This window comes from Rhipicephalus microplus, chromosome 5 (assembly GCF_043290135.1).
Source record: "Rhipicephalus microplus isolate Deutch F79 chromosome 5, USDA_Rmic, whole genome shotgun sequence".
Lineage (NCBI taxonomy): Eukaryota > Metazoa > Arthropoda > Arachnida > Ixodida > Ixodidae > Rhipicephalus > Rhipicephalus microplus.
Genome location: NC_134704.1, coordinates 18836927 through 18860096, shown reverse-complemented (window position 1 = coordinate 18860096; position 23170 = coordinate 18836927). Strand labels below are relative to the sequence as shown.

Sequence of the window (23170 nt, the reverse complement as noted above, 5' to 3'; positions counted from 1 at the left end):
AGCGAGGCTAAACTTAGGCGCTTTCTTGCATCGAGCAGCCCCGCCGCGGTGGTCTAGTGGGTAAGGTACTCGGCTGCTGACCCGCAGGTCGCGGGTTCGATTCCCGGCTGCGGCGGCTGCATTTCCGATGGAGGCGGAAATGTTGTAGGCCCGTGTACTCAGATTTGGGTGCACGTTAAAGAACCCCAGGTGGTCAAAATTTTCGGAGCCCTCCACTACGGCGTCTCTCATAATCAGAAGTGGTTTTGGGACGTTAAACCCCACAAATCAATCAATCTTGCATCGAGCAAGAACCCCAGCCCCTATTCACAAAAACGTCTTAAGTATACGCCATATAGGATTGTTTGTGAAGAACTTTCAGTGAGTTCTGGGGCTAGAGCGAATCATTAGTGAAGTCGTTGAGGCGATGACAAAGAACAACTAGAAAAAAATATTAGCAGATCCCAAGTACCTTGGGAATGGATGTTATGTGAAGCACGCTAATAGAAGGTGACTCTGTTGTAATTTTTAAATGATCGAAACCTTACGAAGTGGCGCTAAATATATGTACAAATTCACCCACAGACATACGTTAAACATCCTCGTATGTTTCATACAACCAATTGTTTACAGTTGCGTAACGATTCTGACAGCAACATGAATATTAGCAACACCAGAAGCGGCAAGCTGATATGAAGCCCCACCGTGGGGGTCTAGTAGCTATAGGTACTCGGCTGCTGACCCGCAGGTCACGGGATTGAATTCCGGCAGCGGCGGCTGCCTTTCTAGTGGATGCGGAAATGTTGTAGGCCCGTGTGCTCAGATTTGGGTGCACGTTAAAGAACCCCAGGTGGTCGAAATTTCCGGAGCCCTTCACTACGGCGCCTGTAATAATAGTATGGCGGTTTTGGGACGTTAAACCCCACTTATAAATCAAGCTGATATGAAGCGCTGGTGCTCGCAAGGATGGTAGCCCCAGACACTGCTACATGAATAAACTTCAGCGGATGGCATTTAACTTAACTACAAGTTATTACAACCCGACGTGACGGATTTATCATAGGAGTACTGTCTTTGGCAAATTGTATTGTTTACAAAATTGAATAGCCATCACTGCAACCACAATTGACGTTTCATGAACATCAAGGTCTATTTGAAAAGGACTTCCGTGACTTGGCGACGTGGCTCTGTGATATAATACTTGAATGCCGTGGAAAAGACTAAAGTTTCGTGATTCTTAAATGAAAAGAAGAAAAAAAGTGAGCCCCGTAACTGTCCTCAGGGGGAGGACATGCACCTCAACAGTATAGCTCACGAGGGATTGGGGTAAGGAGGGATTAAAAGGATAGGATTAAAAAGTATATAGAGTTAGAGAGAGCGTGGCGCAGGGGCAGCGACATCCGGAAGTAAGAAGATATATATAGGAAAGATGGACGCGGTCGCAGGAGTCCGAGGACGGGGCACCGCTCGGCGAGAGCTCTTGTCGGCGTCAGGAGATGGCGTAGGGCGAGCGCAGTCGGCCAGAGCGGCGCTGTCGTCGGAGATCGCGGGAGCACTACCGGTCGGCACGAAATCCAGAGAGCGAATCAACCATCGGCGGTTTTTTTAACAATTATGCAAGTACATTGATATCTAGCATTTTGTGTCCATCGAAATTCGGCTCCCCCGACCAGGATTTGATCAAGCAATCTTACCATAACAAACAAAAGGTGTGGTCACGGCGAATGTGTTCTCACATATGGGCAAAGCCATGCTTTCCAAGGCGCGCAGTACAAACCAATGATTTAGAAACAAAGGCACGAGAGCTAATATCTTATGCATATGCGAACGATCTACGTCATAAAAAGGCTATAGGCTTGCTTTTTTTTTCCTTTGTTGATATGCTGACTGCTACCAGCCCGAGCATTTCTCATTTGCATGTTTACTAAAAGGAAATCCGTGAAAACCTGCGCTCTTTTATTGAGCCTCATTTTCCCACCTTTAGCGCCCGAGATGATAGACGCCCCTTCCGAAGGAGCCCTCGGTATAATTACCTGTTGCTATTCGGGAACCAGGAACTGGTTGTCGAAGTGCATTTAATGGAGCCGAATTCGGCTCTGCATGGACACATCCAACATCCTACGCCATCGCGGAGAGACACGAACTTTCTATAGCGACTCCCCTTTGGCGATCGCAATCTCATCCATCTTACTTGTCTCCGCCGCCGGCGTTGTCCGTCCCCCCCCTCCCCCTCTCCCCGGAGAATCGGACTCGCGGCAGATCGCGAAACTCTGCAGTAAACATTTCGATTAGGAAGGAAGCTGTCAGCCTTTTAGCAGCATTGCAACGCTGTATTTTGAGCAATTCGCGAATACGCCTTCTCGTATACGCGTCTCAACGGTTAGTTTCATGCAGTGCGGTCAGAACTAGAGGAAGACGAAACTCTTGGCTCCTGACGTCGCGTTATCCCGCATGTACATCTGCAGGCTGCGCACGGTATCTCTACATCGGCCGCCCAAGCGTACTATACGGAGTGCATGGAAGTACAGTAACTGCTCTCCGTCCTTGTGTATACGCGCGTGATGAAGGAAACGTTCTGAAGCTTCCTGCTTGCCTCCTGAGGTGGCTTGTAAGTACGCTATACTTTGTTTTCGAGCAGTGCTTTCGAATGGTAAAACTGCGGGCCCTTTGAGGCACGCTTTGTTGCACTGGTATCGCACTTGTCACTTTTTTTTTCGTTGCCCTAAGCAATGCATGGTGCGTTGCGGTTACGTCAGCAGTTCTGCAAGACTTGGCGGGCCCGTAACAAGCTAGGTACATCTAATACCCCACCAGATGAGACCGTCATCCCTTTAAACTCAACTTTTATGGTTCCCTTTTATTTTATTTCTTGCTTTTTTTAACATCTACTCGGGAGCGCCTCTGCCAGGTTGTGCATGCTGAGCAAGACATTCGAGTCAGCTCATAATTTTAAGTGTGAATACACTTTATAAGCGACCCCAAACCATCCACCGCCGTCGGCGGCGTCCGCAGTCTTCTCTCTATCTTTAAAAGAAAGAGGACTTGGCGGGCCGCAGCGCGACGCTCCACCGAATAAGCCACGGACGCGACGCTGATATCGGTGTCAGTAACGCGCCTTATATCTTTAACGCCGCTGCGCGCGTCCCCCTCCCCCTTCGCTCGCCCCTCCGTACTTCGTATATAATGTATCTGTGTACAAATGCTTCATGACAAACAACACTTAAATTCATCATCATCAGTAATAAAACTCCCGAGCATTTCCCCGAGGGTGAACATGGTTAAGTGCGAATGCACGGGGTGATGCTATGAGGGGGAGTAAAGTTAAATCCATTGGCATTCGCCATTGAGTTAACGTAAACTCCCCCGTGTGATCAAATTGCGATTCCCAGGAACCATTACACCATAAAGGCACCATAGTGTGATTAATAAATATAATAGTGCGAATTGATAAATACCCATCATAGCATCACCCCGTGCATTCGCACTTAACCATGTTCACCCTCGGGGAAATGCTTGGGAGTTTTTTTGTCCTAAGTTTCCCTCACTTAATAACAGCGCATATCGTCAACTCATGTCGTGGTAGGGGTTACGAACAAGAATTTTGAAACGTGCAGGTGATGGGTTCCTCCATAGCTCACCACTGACTGTCTCTTTCCTAATGTATGCTGTCTTACATAAAGCTTCAAGTAAGGATTAATTGATCGGAAAACTTCTTATCCGAAAAAAAGAAAAGAGATTGAGGCAGCTACGTGCTGGTTGGTGCAAAACTAATACGTAAATCACAAAACCACGATATGATTATGAGAGACGCCATTGCTGAGGGCTCTAGAAATTTCGACCATCTGGCGTTCTATAACGTGCACTAACACAGCACAGGTACGCGGGTCTTAACCATTTCACCTGCATCGAAATGCAACCGCCTGGGCCGGAATCGATATCGCGACCATCGAGTCAGCAACCGAGCACCCTAGCCGATGATCCACCGAGGCGAACGGTTGTGCAAGACTGAGGAAACAGCGGAAACCACGGCTTTTTCCCTCCTGACCCTCACTTTCCTTCTCCACACCTTGCTATACTGTGCTATACTCGACTACACTACGATTCGCGCTCCCCTCCTTCTCTATCTCTCTCCTCCCCATCCTCGCTTCTGTTTCCCACTCCTTGTTATACCATACTGCAGTTCGTGCATGGTTATGCAAAAAAAAATGCACAGCAACCTCGGAAGAGAGCAGTGCTTCGATATAGGTAATAGTGCACTTCAAGTTGTATAAGACTATGTCTACTTAGGGCAGGTAGTAATCGCGGAGCCGAACCACGAGACTGAAGTAACTAGAAGAATAAGAATGGAGTGGAGCACATTTGGGGAGCACTCTTAAATCATGACAGGTAGATTGATTGATTGATATGTGGGGTTTAACGTCCCAAAACCACTATATGATTATGAGAGACGCCGTAGTGGAGGGCTCCGGAAATTTAGACCACCTGGGGTTCTTTAACGTGCACCCAAATCTGAGCACACGGGCCTACAACATTTCCACCTCCATCGGAAATGCAGCCGCCGCAGCCGGGATTCGAACCCGCGCCCTGCGGGTCAGCAGCCGAGTGCCACTAGACCACCACGGCGGGGCACAGGTAGATTGCCACTATCCCTCAAGAGGAAGGTATATAAAAGCTGCATCTTGCCGGTACTTAGGTACGGAGCAGAAGCCTGGAGACTTACAAAGAGTGTTCAGCTTAAGTTGAGGACGACGCAGCGAGCAATGGAAAGAAAAATGGTAGGTGTAACCTTAAGAGACAAGAAGAGAGCAGAGTGGATTAGAGAACAAACGGGGGTTAAGGATATCATAGTTGAAATGAAGAAGAGGAAATGGACATGGGCCGAGCATGTAGCGCGTAGACAGGATAACCGCTGGTCATTAAGGGTAACTAACAGGATTCCCAGAGAAGGCAAGCTGGTTAGGGGCAGACAGAAGGTTAGGTGGGCAGATGAGATTAAGAAGTTGGCGGATATAAATTGGCAGCAGCACGCACAGGACCGAGTTGACTGGCGGAACATAGGAGAGGCCTTTGTCCTGCAGTGGACGTAGTCAGGCTGATGATGATGATGATGATGATGATGATGATGATGATGCAATACTCTACCCTCTCCCTTCCTCCTCACTATTACTCTCCTTCCCCACCCTACTCTATACTATACAAGGCTATGTTATGTTTTCTCTTTCTCTCACTCTCTTCATATTTCTTCATTTCACTCTTTCTTAGTTTGCCTCTTTTTCTTTCTTCATTGTCTTTATTTCTCTGTATTTCTCTATCTTCTCGTTCTTTCGCCTGTTGCAACGCAATTGTATACGGTTTATAATTGCTTCTTTTGCTAGCGTAGCGTACCTGGATAGCCAAGTGGTTACGACGCTCGTCTTCGGAGGTATGCAGTTCGAATCCCGCGTCGCATTGGGGTTTTGTTTTATTCATATAGTTACCTCTTCTGCTTCCACTTTTTCCCTACACCTTCTTTCCTTCCTCCAAGAGGTCGCTAGGCCAGGTGGTTGCCAGGTGGTTGCGAGACAACGTGCAGTCACGTCGGAACTAGGCGAGTTTCTGCGAGCGGTTGATAACCAAGCCTCACAAGCACCGCCATGAAAAAATATATATATATATGAATGGGTAGCGTTCATAAGAAAAAAAAATTGGCAATGAGCTAGTTGATTAAACAAGACCATCGTTTCATGCACAAACTATACAAAAAGCAACTGAAGACAGCGACGAAAGACTTACAAAACCCATCAAACTCAATAGTTGACTCGGTAGCACTCAGCCAAAGGGTAATTGAGCTGATAAACGGGGACATGGGGCGTTGATAACTCGGGCAGCTCAGCGCTTGCGTGTCGTCTCTGCATATATGTCGTGTTTATCTAAGTATTAAACGGATAGCGTTCCCTTCTGTAGTCCATAAAGTTACACCTTCATGTTCTTCATGTTGACTCTTTGGTAGAGTCGTGAGGCGAACGCCTCTTCAACAAAGAGTTTATAATTTCCCCTCTTTAAAGAGCGCTATGCATGTGGCAAAAATTAATCAGTGAACTTTTTTATTTTATCTTCGAGTTTAGGTAATGAGAGCACGAAAGTAAATCAATGAACGGCAATTGAGGGAGAAGGAATGTATGAGCTTGAACCAATGCTGCTATTATTACCAAAAGTAGCTATTATTAACACCCGACAAGCGTAGTGCGCATAAATGGGCCTCTCACTCTCGAATAAAGATAAATTGGCAGTTAGCACACGTGTTGTTGTAAACGCTTCGCGCCTATCTTTGCACCGTAAACTTTCATGCCACTTCGGTCACGTGCTGCGCGAGGAAGCTCCAGTAAACGAAGCATCCGGCATGCTTCCAGTTACTTGTCGAATAAACGTAACTAGATCATATACGCAAATGCGGCCGGCAGGAAGACGGCCAAGCACCTCCCGCATTCGCTGCCTCTCTCTTTCAGTCAGAGACATTTGCGCGAAGAACGATTTGGTCGGTGGCAGCTTTCGCACGAGGAAGATGGTTCATTGGGGTGTGTTCACGGCACAAATATAGGAAAGTGTCTCGTATTCACCTTCCTTCGTTTTATGCACGTAGGGGCTCGTCTAATCTGCGGCGACATCTCGGCGACCGTCGGGCCTAGTTTAGTTCTGTCCCTTAATCCTCGTCTCTCGTTCTCGCCCTGCTACTTGTGTGGTGGCCGCAATTATATACGAATATAGATCGATAGGCCACATTTCGCGATGCCTGTTTTGCTTGCATGTCTATATAGATAAGGACGAGATGCAACGTTGAGAAATCGTTTTCGTGCTGCTCGGCGACTTCCAGTTTACCAATTACATTTTCAAAGAGCATCTATCAAGTCATTGAATTTTGTGTCAATAGCCTGTGAGCGTTTCTTAGCGGCGTTTTTATCGAACGCGACGATCGGTATAGTTGACGCGAGGTAAAATAGAGGCAAGGACACGCCTGCGTTATAAATTGTATGCCTGAGGCGCTAACCTTCGCCAGTTCACGCTTAACTGCAGCTTAAAAATATCAAAACGTTGATTCGGGCTACTACGTATAATTGGAATGTCAGGCATTAATTATTAGCTATACACACACACACACACACACACGCGCGCGCGCGCGTGCGTGTGTGTGTGTGTGTGTGTGTTGATTGATTTGTGGAATTTAACGTCCCAAAACCACCATATGATTATGAGAGACGCCGTAGTGGAGGGCTCCGGAAATTTCGACCACTTGGAGTTCTTTAACGTGCACCCAAGTGTGTGTGTGTGTGTGTGTGTGTGTGTGTGTGTGTGTGTGTGTGTGTGTGTGTGTGTGTGTGTGTGTGTGTGTGTGTGTGTGTGTGTGTGTGTGTGTGTGTGTGTGTGTGTGTGTGTGTGTGTGTGTGTGTGTGTGTGTGTGTGTGTGTGTGTGTGTGTGTGTGTGTGTGTGTGTGTGTGTGTGTGTGTGTGTGTGTGTGTGTGTGTGTGTGTGTGTGTGTGTGTGTGTGTGTGTGTGTGTGTGTGTGTGTGTGTGTGTGTGTGTGTGTGTGTGTGTGTGTGTGTGTGTGTGTGTGTGTGTGTGTGTGTGTGTGTGTGTGTGTGTGTGTGTGTGTGTGTGTGTGTGTGTGTGTGTGTGTGTGTGTGTGTGTGTGTGTGTGTGTGTGTGTGTGTGTGTGTGTGTGTGTGTGTGTGTGTGTGTGTGTGTGTGTGTGTCAATTCAGCCCCGAAGACCCCATTGGTGCAAAGCACTTTCACGCTAAATAAGCTAAATAATGTAGGTCAGCAATAAGTGATGCGCAACAAACGCATTTGAACAAGAATAACTATTTGCTATTATCGTTTTGTTTCGATGTATGAAGTTATAGAGTGCTGCTAACATTTCAAAAGCTAAGTGAACAATGTTAGATGCACAGGTTTACGAGTGAAATTTCTTCGATTCATTTTCGATCTACAGTTATTCAGCCTATGAGTAATCTTGGGGCTGTGGAAACATAGTGGTAATGGTTTTCAGCGTCAATCAGGGCTAAGTGAATGACCTAAACTTACTGCGAGGGAAGCTTGTGGAGCTGTCGCAAATGGCGTGCGCCTATTCAATGTTTAGGCATGCACTGTATGGGGGTCAGGGAAGAGAGAGCCCGCATAACTCGCTAGAATCCTAATTTTTGACGAATGGTGTGTACTCCATCAAAACGACGATTTTTCACGTTTCGATGGAGCTAAGGTTCCGAGTATCGAATGAGCTTTTTTTCCCTCTTAGCCGCGAGTACCCTGTGCTCATGGCACATTCACTGTAGGAATTCGTGACTTAGCATATATTCAGAAAAAGAGAAGAAAACCGGCACTGTAAATCTTTTGGATAAAGCTTCAAGTAGTGCTTTGTAGTTTTATATTGTTATGCTATTATGCTACACTAAAGGCACGAAGTAGCAAAATTTTAACATAGTAGCGCAAATTCAACGGGGACACAGAGGACGAGAAGACACACGAGTGTCGCGTTTCTTCTGGTCCTCTGTGTCCCAGTCGAATTTGCAATATATACTACACCATATGTTAAATTGATGTCTCACCAACTAGCCCAGCTCTCAACCCTATACTGAAGTAGGAACAAAAGGGACGAGACGAGCATACACGTAATCTTTTATTTTCATTTTCTTACTCATGTTCACTTTTCGCTCGAAAACCAGTACAGTGAAAGCTCAGTGATACGATCACGGCTCGTACAAATTTCGGGGTGATACAAATTTTCGGATTACACGAATACTTTCGGTCACCCCGCGATCTTCTTGTCAGCGAGGCTTTACTGTATTCCTCTCGGTTCTCCGTCGCAACTAAACAACGCGTCGCACTGCATACAGCTGCTGCAGTGCCTTCATGTGGGCACAAATATTGGTGAAGGCGGGTCCTTGAAACAGGCAGAAAGGATAGGCTGGCACACGTACAGCAGTGACGTGCTAGGTATTATAAGACTAGCACCTACAGACCTCCTATGCACTGTAATCTTGAGAAGTCGATGAGAACTGTGTTTCGCGCTGCGGTGCAGCGAATGGGAATCCTCTAGCCGCGACCGGTTCCATTGTGCGCCGACGCAGTTCGCTGTTGAAGAACGCATAGCGATAGTTATAATCAGAGCCGGGGAACACGTGACTTCTACGTACTACATACACACGGAGAGGAGGCGTGCTCACAAGGCGCGGACCAAGAAGAGGGCGTCCGCGGGCACCTCGCGGTCGCTCGCCTCGCTAAGCGTGACACAGTTTGCCAAGTGACAGTTGGCGTCCTTCGTTTCGATTGCATTCAGCGGTTGCTCGTGCTGCATTCCGCGCCAACGAGAAGTCCGTTGTCCAGAGTGTCATGGGAAAAGGGGCAACGGTAGTCTTTGTGTATGCAGGTTTCTTCTGAGGAAATGAGCATAAAAGAGAGCGAGAGCTAGCTCGAAATAAAGCGAGGTATACGGATAATGGCAACATCGCGCTCGGCTATCGTCAGAATAGCCTGTATCTGACGCACTGCGAATGCAAGGGCTGCCTATTCGAAAGTTTGTTCGTTTTTTTGGGGGGGGAGGGGGGGCGAGCTGTTTTTGTTCGCGACGCCTCTTGATAACCTCGCAATAGAAAACACGCTGTGACGTCACCCGCAGGCTGCTATGTCATCGTAGAACTCTGAAATACGATGAAAAACTACGCGATCGCTAAACACGCTTATCTGCACTTCAGTGGAAGCTGCGAATATGGATTCATCATGGCGTGCACGTGTTAACACTTTCCAGATCATCCGTCAGGTGTCAATAGTAACGAATAGTTTACGATCTGACAGTTGAAAAACTTACCTTTCGTTGTCGGTGCATTCCTATGTGCATTGTGAAAAGGAGAACCATGCATTCAAGCGATTCTTACATATGTGGAACTTCAGAAGTCAGTATTAGCGAACTAACGCGTGAAATTGACAAGTTTCGTCTCTTACCTAAAACAACTTGCATGCATATTGGGTTTTGTAGAATCGTTTCGCTCTTTTATTGCTTTATAAATCCCTTTGAGCAGCCTAATGTCCTTAGGCAATTTCAATCTTGTCCCTATACGCCATTTCCCTTCCTAATATATTCCATCATAACATATGAACTATGGTCTACGTGGAATAGAATAGCCTAACAGAGAGCTCGGTTTTGAAAGTATGCGTTAAATTGGCAAGTGGAAGATAACGTTACACAGCAAGAGCAGACGAGATCAGCAGTGCTATACGACTCCGGAGGCTTCGCCTCGCATCAGCAATCCCATCCCTTTGCGCATTATAAATTGTTTGTTTCTTTTGGTACACGAGGGGACACTACTACGTTTGGAACGACTTGCGGCTGCACGGCGTGCTCCGAGATGTCGCTGCAAGTGCTGCGCCAGCCAAGACGTTCCAGTAGACTGCAACACCTGATGCCACATTTTCGACTCACGAATGTACGATCGCGTCGTCCCTTTACGTCTACGTACAGATTACGCGTCCCCGTTCTGTAATGTCCCCGTCAGCTTTGTCGCGAGCAAGTGCGTGTGACCTCGGCGTAACATTTGGCATATACGCATACTCGCGGTCGTGTCTTAGTTGCGACCTTCGACGTCGGAGCGCGAGGACAGTGGCACAGCAGAGATGACGTTAACAGGTAAGTTTCGTGCCGGCGGTGCACCACATGCGCATCCTTGGAGGTCGAGCGCGCTCATCTTTCTACCATCCACCACCACCTTGCTCTCACTCGCTTATTCCTCTCCGCTAAGGATGGCAGGTGAGCCGGCACACCACGGGGAATGTTATGGTAGAACTACGGTGCGTGCACAAAGCGCACTTGCGCGTGAACAAACGAACGCGCACACATGGCGTGCTCCGTTCTTCACAGCCGAGGGAGTGAGAGGCCGGCCAATCAGGCAGCCTGGGGACTGCTGCGGCGGCAGCAGTTTCACACGAATCACGTTTCTTGATCGTCCAAGCGCGATCGTGACTTCCAAAAGGAAGATAAATAAGAAAAAAAAGAAAGGAAATTCACGGTCTCTACCGTCGGAGGCTGCAGTGGCTGTAGGACGTACGGCCACTGCGCATTATGTGGCTGCTCCAGTATCCTTATTTCGGTTTCCACCAGAGAGACCTGGCCTGCCGGCGTGTCTGCATATATAGACGCGAAACAAAACGTCCCCCTTTTTTCTCGACGCGCAGCGAATAAACCTGCTCACCTGCGTACCTCTATGTAGGCCGAGTGGCCCGCATTGAAGTCCGTAACCACGCTGACAAAGAGCTGTCCGAGATGCTCTGACCGCTGGGTGCTGGAGCCGTGACGACAGAGGGTAAACCCCGAAAAGGAGGCGGGCCATTATAGCGAGTGCACAGGATTCCCTGTAAAGTCTTTGCCTTCTCGTCCACGTACACGAGCATCGTTAGCAGTGTGGATAAGCAAAGAGGGGGGAGGGGGGTGCATGCTCTTCGACTGACGGGCGTGAATTCACCTTGAACCCGCAGACTTCAAAAACGAATCAGGGTGGCTCTCCGTAACCAAGCATCGCCACTGCCGTAGCTGTTTATTTAGTTCATTTTTTTCCTGCATTGAAGCCTTCAAGATCGCACGTGCCTTCGCGTCTTTGTCTATAGGTGCAAGAGCCGGGTCTGGAAGCAGCCAAGAAAGCCTTTGCAAAGCTGTCTGGCATTGGCATTTGTTTTTGGATTTTTCTTACTATCTTCCACTTCTACTGCTGAATGCTCACTTTCTCCTTCCTGAACGGTGTCTGGCTCAAAGTGCGGGTCTCCACCAGGTACAGCGCCTTCTGGAAGGAAAGGTACCTCGGCTGCCGTGCTTCTTTTCGCGGCCAAGTTGCTTCTGCTAAACAGGCCTTCCCACTCCTCCATTCGTCTAAGACCAACACCACCTAGAAAACTCAAGGCCCCCACACGGCGCCGTGACGTCACGCAAGTAGGATCGTTCTGGAAGTTGGCTTCACCTCACCCGTTCGCTCCGCAAAGCGGCAGGTTGCGACAAAAGTAAAATTCGCTCGCGTTACGCACAGAAGCTAACTAGAATGCCGCGTCCACAATTACGCACGCAGCTTGAGCGGGAAAAATCGCTACAGATGGTAGCCTCGCTTCTTAAGGAGGCATTCTGCTAATTTGATTATACATGAGTTTTCTAAATGATTGGAAGAGACTTACCTAAATTTCAATCGTCAATGCAGATATCAGGTAATAACTTTCAACCCTGCTGTGGTTCCAATAATACATTTAATACATCCGGATGTTACTTCCTAGAGTTTCAAAAGCTCTAACAGGTATGCTGGAAAAATGGCAAAATTTGACGTTACATGAAAACAAAGTGTCAGCAGCTGAAAGTGGAAGAAACATGTTCGTGTTCAAAGAGAAAATGACTCATTTCTGCTCAGTAGTAATATTTGTTTATTATATGCAGCATAACAGTCAGCATAAAAGTGCATGTGTGGCTCAGCGTCTGGAAGTTGCTGTAGTAACTTTTCTGGAAATGCACTTTATGCTTTGGCACGAATTGCTGCTTCAAGCATGCGGAACACATATGTGCACAATTTCCGTACAGAACAGAAAGAACAAGATTGACAAGATTGGCAGCCTTCTCACAAATGGTAGGATGCAGATCATTTCACTTGACAACGATAAATAAAAAAGCAGTTCATTTACAAAGAATACTGTTGAAACAAAAGTGCATAAGGACACTTCAATTTTTAACAGTTTCAAGTTTTCGCTTTGCCTTTGTTGCAGGCAACTTGTCATTTGATGTTTTTGCCTTTGTGGCAGACATCTTGTCGTTAGCCGTTTTGCACAAGTTGTTTAGGAGGGTGTTTGCTGCTGCACTTAAAATGTAATGCATGACCTGTTGAGGAGCATGCCCATCAACACAAACATCCAGGTCATCATTATCACTGAGGATGTCATACACAAGGGCCACTAACACTTCTTTCTGTTTAGGAAGAGCAAAGAACTGAGTTGCAAAGCGTGGACTCCTAAGCTTATCGAGCACTATTTCCATGGTAAGCACAGCATTTATAACAAGTTCACGTGGGAACTTCAGCCCACCCCTTGTCATGCTCATAATGAGGACATTTTTAGCAGTGTCTATCTCTGCAACATCCATTACTAGGTTTTCTTTGCATGATTGGCACAACAGTTTCTTTAGAGCTGCGTGAGCACAGTAACCTGCAACATATGTCACAGCGGGCAGCCTTGTCACTTTGTTCTCAATATCACTGTCATTAACTGTGATGTCAAACTGGCTTAGCAGTGAGCTGGCACTAATGACAGGAATATCGCACACCATGTCAACGTCTGGCAGCTCGAGCACTTTCTGTAACCGCAGCTTTGTCTCAGACTCATATATCTGTCTAATTGACACATGATAGTTGGCCCCAGACAACTGACGGTAACGACCAAAGCGATCCTCGAGACAATCTGTTTGAAACTTGCCTAGCAAAACATATTGCATACCAAGCTCTTTGAGGCAGTAAATAGTAATCTCGTGGAGCGCGTGAGTTGTATGACAGAAAGCTGAGTGCGTTTCCCTCGTCAAATGTCCTGCATCGTGCTTCAAACTTTCCCAGTAGTCTAGCCACTGCATTGTTTTCTCCAAATGCTGTAACTGGAGGCAAGATGTTGAGGTTATAGGCTTTTGCAGGTCATCTGAAAGCCTCTGGCCCTTTCGTGGTGTCTTTACATTAACAATATTCCACCATGTTAGCAGCGTGTTTATGTACAAAGCTGTACTGTCAGCGTGCTGAAGGTTGCTATTGTGAAGTGCTGCCACAGTTGATGAATTAAAGATTCTCAATGCCAACTTTACATCTTGTCTCTCCATGTTAGAAGGATTTAATGCCTTTAATGACAATGTCGGAGCCATCTTCAAGAGCTCACTTTGTTCAGACTCATGCAGCTCACATAAAGTCTTGAACGATGCGGTTAAAATCTTGGGTTTGGCTTCTGTACTCTTTGGATCTGGGAAATACATGCACCTTCCTGCATTGCGCTGATTTAACCAGTTATTTCTGATACATTTCAATAAGTGGACAGGGTCCACGACAAAAAACAAAGGTCGCGATTGGTCAGCTGGATGTTTATAAACTATCTGTAGTCTTGGAGGGCTTGAAAACAACGACATTGTTTTCCTGTTGATAGAATTGTTGTCAGAGATGATAGCAATCACTTTAAACCCATTATGCTCGAGCTTTAAAACTAGCATTCGCAAAAAATCATGCAAGCATTTTGCATCAATTGTAGCGACTGGCAAAATATGCACAACATCTTTGTGATTAGAAAGCAGACTCTGGGTCATAAAGACATATGCTGTTTTAGCCGGGCTTGCAGTGTTGGCTGCTGCACCTGTTATTGACCCAGCTTTGAAATCAAAGTATGACTGAATGTGAATTTCATCCATCATTAAAGTTACTATCTTTTCATGTTCTTTCATTGTAGTAGCAACCTTTTTAGCATATGACAAAAAATAAGAGTCTTGCTGCTCCATGGCTGGGCTTATTTGTTGAGTGGTGCAGAGACGTCTTATTGTTTCAGGATGAGGCAACTTTACCTTCAGTGAACCTATAAGGAATCTGTATGCATGCGGCGAAATGGTGTAGAGGAGACTTGCAAATACTAACAGGTCTGGCGGGTAGCGCGCTGCATTATTAAGGATGAGCTGCACTTGGGATTTTATAAACTTCACAATTTCCAGGGGCCATCCATGAAGCTTATGTTGCTGATCATTGCATATGAGCTCCTCCAACAGTGCCATCACAGTCGCAAGTAGTTGACGAGCCCACTGAAAATTGTTGGAAGAATGAGGAGTGCGCAGACACTCAACATGATGAAGGATGTCACTTAGTTGCCGCAAGTCCTGTAACTGAGCAGGCACACTTACACCATCAAGCACCACTACGCGCGTTTCACCAAAGTACACTTCCACACACATGCTGTCTTGAACTATCACCGATGAACGCACAGAGGCACCCCGATCAACAGTCAAATCCAGGAATAGAACCTTTGAGTCCATGCTGACCACAGACCAAAACGGTGAGGTGTTAAAGCTTGGCAGAGCACGAAGAAATTCTGAAAAGCTTGTAACTTTGTTCTGCTTGTCTTGTTGTTGCTTTTCTTCCAGAGATTTTTCAATGGCAATGCGGAGTGATTCGTCCTCAAAACGTTTTCGTTTCTCCTCTGGTGCCTCCCGAGTACACGCATTTTGACGAGAGAGGTATTGAGGACAATTCGGGAACACACTTGGTACCGCATCAGGCTTCAGCCGGAAGACTTTCAGTGGCACTTCAATAGTCTTCCCCGTCTTCACATCAGTGTACTTTGACGTTTTCACGTAGTCGCTGGACACGAAATGCTTCTCGCAGAGCTGAAAAGACAAAAAAAAAAAAGGATTATGTGGGACCACGTTTTATACACTGTCGAAAGCGAGACGGTTCTTTTCGACTTTTGATGAAACCAAAATATGAGCACGTTTCAGGCTCCGACCATTCAGCCAGGCCGATTAGTCTGCCCCTTATGGGAGAAAGTCGTTATTTTTCCCTATAATTATTATTACGGTATACCTTGGACATCTTGCGACGCTTCGTGCAACCACAATTATAGACACGTTTGTTTGTTTTCGCGTGGTTTCCTTCAGGAAAAAGATATAAAGGTCAGCTCAATCGATAATAGGCGGCCGCCGCGAATTTACCCGTTAGGGAAATGGAATGCAGTAGATTGCTGCAAAAACAATGCTAAGCTTGCCTGGTTCATCTTGACCCCGCTAGATGACCACACATATTTAACATTCCACGTTTAGGGCCATGGTACCCGGTATAACGCTAATGCAAAGCAGTTTGCGGAGACACTCTCTAATGACAAGCACTGTATCGAATTATAAGCCGTATCTTACCACTGTGTTCTTTGTAGGCGCAAAATCCTTTCGGGGAACCGCTCTTGTCCATGCCGCCCGCCGCACCGGGTCGTTTGGAAACACGTGCACGCGCACGTTTGGCTGTCCTGCGTAGTTCGACCTGCAGTTCGGAGCGCTACAGCAGCCGGGCATTTCTGCACTTCGTTCACACGCACAACCACAGCGAGGAATCGGAAATATACATCTTGCAGGAGTAAACAAAGCACATGCACGCGCGCAAGCCAACCAACGACATCCGAATGCAAGCGAGAGGACGACCCCAAGCAACTTGGATCATTGTGGTCAGCATAGGTGAAACGAAATTCGACGGAGACGCATGGTAATGCGGCTGCTTAATAATGTTTTACCAATTCGGCGTGCCATTTTTTCAGAATACAGTTGGCTAATTGAAACAGAGTAGTTAAATTCTGCAACTTTTGGCAATGTTTGAGCCCGAATCACTGCAAAAACTAAAAAAAGAATGAGTTATTTTGGTTCTAGTCAGTCACTGCGGATGTCACTACGAGCCATCTGTAGCTGTTCTTGTCCGGACTTGTCAGCCTGCTTGTTCACGTGACGCAGACGTTGGCGAGGCTGACCACTAGGTGGTGTTGGGCTGACTGGGCTGTCGCGCCGTCGGTCCCAGCCAACAGGTGGCGTTGCCCCAGCCATCCGAGCGATGATCTGAGCTTGGTGACGTAGGCGCTTGGGCGAGGAGGCGGCGAGGGGGCCTTAAGTTTTCTAGGTGGTGTTGCTAAGACGCTGCCGTTTTGACGTCAGTCGGCGCCTGGTCGACGGGGAAGCTGTAGCCTGCGTCTGAAGAATAGACCGCGAAATGATCCCTTTAGCGGTGCCCGAAATGATCGCCGCCCTTTCAGCGTTGACCTCTGCACGCTGATCTATTCTTTCAGTTCCGATCTCTGGCACACTCTCGTCTTCTTACACCGTGCTCTTCTTCCTATGTGGCAAATTGTATTTTGTATCGCCTGTCTCTTCCGCGCGACTCCACTTTTTAACGTGTTCGCCATGACCCTCTATCCGCGTGGAATAGAAACCAAAAATGCATATGCTTCCTTTTTTACTACTTAGTCACGCTTGTCCGAGCATAAAGACCGCTCTGCCACTCACATTTTCGATAGTGCCGATGTGGTTTTTATTTCGTTCGCATTTGTAGAAGCTTGCCCTTGCTTCCCGAAAGGGTGTCGACACTGTAATACCACTAACTTTATAACCTAGATTTCGAACCGGCGATTTCATTTCAGGGTTTGTTCACCGAAGGTGGGACAAGCGACGTTTTTGCGAGAGCAGCTATTGCTACGTTTGTTCTTTCGCACGATCAATGTGTGTGACTGTAACGGAACAGGCCGTTGAGATAGTTGGCTATCTATGAACGTTAAAACATTGCAGTGCAAAAAAGGTGAACACAGAAAATGGAGACCAACAACAGACTGTCGCCAGTCCGTTGTCTTTTGTATAGCAGCTTCTTCCGCAGAGACAGTCACTCTGCAATGCACTAGACTAATTGGACAACCATACTTTTTCGGAAGAAAGAATCCTGCGCTACCGACAGGACTTCATGTCGCAGAATAAGGCTGTGAAGGCACTCCTGCGCTTCTTGCTTTCAACCGGCCTGTCCAAATGACTGTGATCGGAACTACCTGAATGTGTGTGCATGTGGTTTTTTTTTTTAATTTATTTTATATCTCTCTATCTCTATAATCATCTCAGCCCTTTTTTCCCCACCCCTGTACAGGGTAGCAAACCAGTTCTTCTAGGTTAACCATCCTGTCTCTTCCTTCTATTTATTTCTCTCTTTCTCTCTCTCTTTCTTTCGGCGTCTCTCATTACAACTCATTTGGTAGAGCACTGGACGCGTTATTCGAAGGTCTTGGGCTCTGATCTCGCTGATAAAAGAGGTGATTTTTCGTCCACTTCAAATCATTTCTCTATTGATTCATATATATGAAATGTGTTAGTGCATGTACTGACAGTAGAAAAAGGAAGGTGTGCTTGTAAACAGTTAATGACAGTGTGAACTGCTGTAAGCAAACTGTGTATTGGCATGATATTTGAACTAGTTTCAGTGTGCTATTATGTTTTTTATTGTTCATTTTTGGGTACCATTCAGTATTTTTTCGCTGCAGAACTTCGTGATATGCAGTAGCCGAGGCAATATAGACCTAAACCTCTCCCCAGCAAAACTGTTCGAACAGAATTCATTTCAATTACATGATGATCACTAGACTGCAGTTAAGGAGAACAATTAGTGTGATATAATCTTCCCGTGACCTAGTTGCCCGTCGATTTTTTATTGACACCATATAATTGATTTTTTATTGACACCAATATAGTTGCCCGTTGATTTTTTATTGACACCTCCTGCTTGGGCCGCCCTAGGCTTGCAGTATTGTATAAATAAATGAAAAAATAAAAAAGACATCCTACGAAGTGTACACACCTCGAAGTCCTTCGAGGTGTTTATACACTTTCGTAGCTCATTTGGTTGTGTCTAACAGAGAACCGAGACCGTCCACAAACATTCCACTTTTTCCGTTCGTTCCAAAATGTTTATATCTCCTTCCCACAAAGTGCACAGCGGAGAACACACAGCTCAACAACAGATCTAGGTTGTTCCCCGCTGAGATACCTTGGCGTCATTCACTCGCCCACATTAATCCTTTCGAGCACCCTCCCTACGTCCAGACATGAACGATTCGCTTGACTCTCCTACGAATGCCTCATCATCACACCTACCCCACCACAACAACGCTAATCACGCACAGCCCTGACCGCAGCCATGACCTGGCTTCGAGCGTGCCTCACTAGAGGTCAACAGAAACGGTACAGAAGACAACGGCGACCCTCACGAACAAAAAAGGGGGGACTCGTAGCATACGCGGGGCGGAAACGTTTTGCACGTACACAACTTTCCGCCAACAAGGAACGTAGAGGGGTTTTGCGTACAGGTCTGCATGCGAAGTGTGGCCAGAGGAAAGCAGCGCACCTGCGGCATCAAAGCGTGGCAGGCTGCCTCATTTCCGGCCGCGGCGTGTAATCGGTGTCTTCTTTGTCTCGCGGCTCATTCACGCGTTGGCCGCTGGCTGCACGTGTGGGTTGCGCGTACTTGCTCGCGTACGAAACCCAGAGCTTCGCTTTACGAGACTGTGACAATCGCATCTGGAAAATGCGCGCACGCCACAGCGGAGCGTATGCGAGACTGCGGCGGAATGGTGTTTCCGGGAAAGATTCGCAACTTTCGCACCACGCAGGCGTACACTTCCGTTTCTAGAGTTTATTGGAGAGTTTTAGTACTGCGTACGCTGCATACGTGGCGGCGTTGCGTACGTAAGGACGCCACGTTCTGCGCAGTGCGCATGCGCAGACCGCAACGCGCACGTATCGCGTTACGTACGCAGCCGCTACGTACGCACGCATGAGATGCGTGTGTGCGTACGTACGAGGTGATCGCGCCGCTCTCGAACAAGTTCGCCACAGCGCGAAACTTCGTTTTGCAAAATGGCGGCATCGAAGGCAAGCACCGACCGGCTCTGTGGCTTAAAATATGGCCATAATCAGGCTATAACACTTGGATTGGCTCACATTGGCTGTCAACAACACGTGCTTCTATTTTGATATACCAGATGGCGCAACACGCTTCACGCTCGTTACGTACGCGGGTACTACGGCGTACTAAAAGCCGATTAGTGGCAAACGACGCCACGTAACGCAAGGCGCTTGCGTGATGCGTACGTAGCACCATTCCGCAGTACTAAAGCTCTCTATTCTCTCTCTTTCTTTCGGGGTGATTCGGCGGAGTTGAGTTTGCATGCATGGGAAGCAAAGAGCTTTTAGCGCCGACGAGAGACCACCAGATCCGGGACAAAACTGCGCTTGAGCTACGTAAGGCCCCACTCCGTCCGGGCAATTAGCCAGCGCTACGCTCACATTTGGCCACTTGTTCAAGAATGTGAGCGCTTCATTTTTTGCCTTAACATATACTTCCACACGCTATGTTTTTACACAAGTCCATATGGATGGCCAAGTGTGCAAGCATTTTGCACTGTACAACCTATAAGAAAAAAAAACGAGTATGTGTGACTCTTTTCGGGTAGTCCTGACTTGTCACGTATGTGACTCTTTTTAAGGAAACGCGTTAACTCTTTTGCGGGTCAAGGTACTCTCAGAAGAGAGTATAATGACCCCCCCCCCCAAAAAAAAAATGATTGACAAGTCTTTTTAAAGAGAGTGATATGTGTGGCAAACCATAAATATCAAAATAGAGTAAAAAACTTCTTTAGAGTGTAATACGCAGTCAAATTAAGAAAGCATTGAAATAGAGTCTAAACAAACAACTTCTAAGGCACCGTGTTGTTGATTCAATTCTTAATGTTCAATTAGGATAAATTCTAGTGTGCGTAAAAGCCGTAGAAGTATTTTGTGTTATTGTTATGTCAAGCACGCAAAATAAGAGCCCGGGAAAAAACTTTTCTTTGTTTTTTATAACACTGATCTTTTCATATAGACTCTCTCAAGCATGATGAAAAACGTACAGCGCGAACACAAGACGGGAATACTAAAGAGGGGACACAGACAAGCGCTGACTAGCAACTGAATTTTTTTTTTTTTTTTATTAACACAGAAGCGAGCCCCGCCGCGGTGGTCTAGTGGCTAAGGTACTCGGCTGCTGACCCGCAGGTCGCGGGTTCGATTCCCGGCTGCGGCGGCTGCATTTCCGATGGAGGCGGAAATGTTGTAGGCCCGTGTACTCAGATTTGGGTGCACGTTAAAGAACCCCAGGTGGTCAAAATTTCCGGAGCCCTCCACTACGGCGTCTCTCATAATCATATGGTGGTTTTGGGACGTTAAACCCCACAAATCAATCAATCAATCAGAAGCGAAATATATACGGAAAAAAATAACAGAAACAAGAAAACTGAAGAAATTACAGCATGACAAGGATACTTCCATGTTATTGTTACACGCGCTCTTCTAAAAAAGATAATTCTTTGGCCGATAACCCGATGGAAGCCATGCTGATGCATAGCGACCCTTCTTTTGCGATATGAGCGGCTTCAATGATTTCACGAGTACGCATGTCCTGATGTCTACCGATGATTGTTGTTTCTTCAAACAGGGGTGTGCAACCGCAGGAACTGCAATGAATGGCCAAAAAACCTTCTTTGGCGTTGCGCACATTATTCTTGTGCTCTCGGAGGCGGTCATTTAGACACCTTCCAGTTTGGCCTATATAACAACACCCACATGAAAGTGGAATGCGATAAATGACATTATGTGAACATTCTAGAAATTTATTACGATGCTTGGTAGTGCACTGGTGTTTCCTTTTTTTAACAGGACAGGTGACACGCGAAAGATATGACAATTTGTGAGGTGCTGAAAAAACCACTCGAACGCCGCACTGTTGCCCTATTTTTCTGAGACGATGTGAAATATTATGCATGTATGGTATAACCGAAATCTTCTTGCCTCGACCGGTTTCCATGCTTGCCTGCTGGACATTTTCCTGGCAGCTTTTCTTCTTTTTTCTGTAAATTACTTCCGCTACCGATGTGAGCAGCTTTTGTGGATAACCTGCTGCTTCGAGCCGACGAATCTGCGCCAAGAAACTTCTAGTGACAACGTGGTGACAAGATTTATCTAATGCGTTGGAAAGACATGTTTGAACAATGCTTCGCTTGACTAATTTTGTGTGTGACGATGTGTACGGCAACAACGGTTTTTGTGCTCGTGGTTCGTACATCCAACATGAATGTTGATTGGCAAATGTTAGTCTGAGATCTAAAAAACGAATGCTGTTGTCTTCTGGCATTTCATGTGTGATACACAGAGGCGACAGGCACTCTTTAAATAAAGATATGAGGTGACTTGTTGCAACTTGAAAGTTATCTGCATTGCGCTTGAGAATCACAAGATAATCATCTACAAAACGGAAGGTTTTCAGAACACTGCTACCAGTGAGCCGTGCGTTAAGAGCTCTGTCTAGCTTTGCTAGATAGAGGTCACTCAACAGTGGGGCAATACATGAGCCTATAGACACACCATTCTTTTGAAGAAAAATTTCGTTGTTCCATTCAACATAGGTAGATTTAAGGTAAAACGAGACAAGGTCAAGGAAAGCACCGCCACTAATACAAGTCGTGTTCTGGAATGCTACTTCGTCGTGTTCTGGAAGTCGTGTTCTGGAATACGGGTCCGAATGGCAAAGACAAGCACGACTCCACCGGGACACCCTGAATCTACAACTTCACCACAACGAAAGGCTACCAGCTGCCAGGAGAAAAAGGTGGCGAGAATATAACAATCTTATAGACTCCACTGTCGAACATATGTGGCAATGTGCTCTGAGGCAACTACGGATTGTGCAGCCAACTAGACCGCGTCAGGAAGGCGTCGTCCACGTCGCCGATGACGTCCAGCTTTCAGAACAGGTGCGCCGCACCCTGGGGCTGGGCCCAAAGTTTGCAGTGGAACAGAGAAAGACACCCGCGGAGCTGCTATCTGTGGTTCGACAGGTCTCAAGCCTCGCACCGACGAATGAGTGCGACAGGTGCGTCTCCGAGGGCGTTGACGTTCTGATGCATGGTAAGCCCACAAGCCACAACTTGCCTCTAAAGAAAGTCTCTACGTTCTTGCTCCGGAATGAACTGTGTGTCGTACCAGCAGATAAAGAGGGAGGTTTTGCTGTACTACCAAATGATGTGTACCTTCAAAAAGCGCATGACGCTGTTCTCTCTGTGTTTAAACGGTGCCCTGATGTATCCCTAGCAAAAGTTAAGGGAAAAGCCATCTTACTTTGCTCGCAACTAGATCTAAAAAAGCTGGCACTAACGATAGGTAAATGTCAGAATTTAGCCCTAGATATGTTTTTTTCATGCAAAACCCACAAAGAAGACTCACCTTTTCGTGTAATAATTTCAGATAAAGGAACGTGGCAGAAAGCACTAGCGAGTTTCATTCAACAAAATTTGAAGCTGCTCAGAATTGATGATCCCTTCCTCATCCGTAATTCGCAAGAAGTCATAAGCTTCATAAACAAAAACCCGAACGAACAGCTCACCGCCTTTTCAATCGATGTGAAAGACCTGTATTATTCTCTGCCATCCGAAGAACTAATTTTATGTATCGAAGAATGCATCGATAAATTTGGATCCGTAGCATTCCAGAACACGACTTGTATTAGTGGCGGTGCTTTCCTTGACCTTGTCTCGTTTTACCTTAAATCTACCTATGTTGAATGGAACAACGAAATTTTTC

General features: G+C 46.6%; 1 protein-coding gene and 1 long non-coding RNA gene across 2 annotated transcripts in view; one reads left to right on the top strand and one right to left on the bottom strand.

Annotated features, from left to right (window-relative positions):
* Tmhs (Tetraspan membrane protein in hair cell stereocilia) overlaps positions 1 to 23170 on the top strand; it is a 156043-nt gene that overhangs the window by 87176 nt on the left and 45697 nt on the right. The gene's annotated exons all lie outside the window — the stretch shown is intronic.
* LOC119166940 (uncharacterized) lies at positions 12382 to 16657 on the bottom strand. The gene is made up of 2 exons (XR_012895296.1): positions 15896 to 16657; positions 12382 to 15370 (listed from the first exon to the last, which is right to left on the bottom strand). It is a non-coding gene; the product is annotated as an uncharacterized LOC119166940 (long non-coding RNA).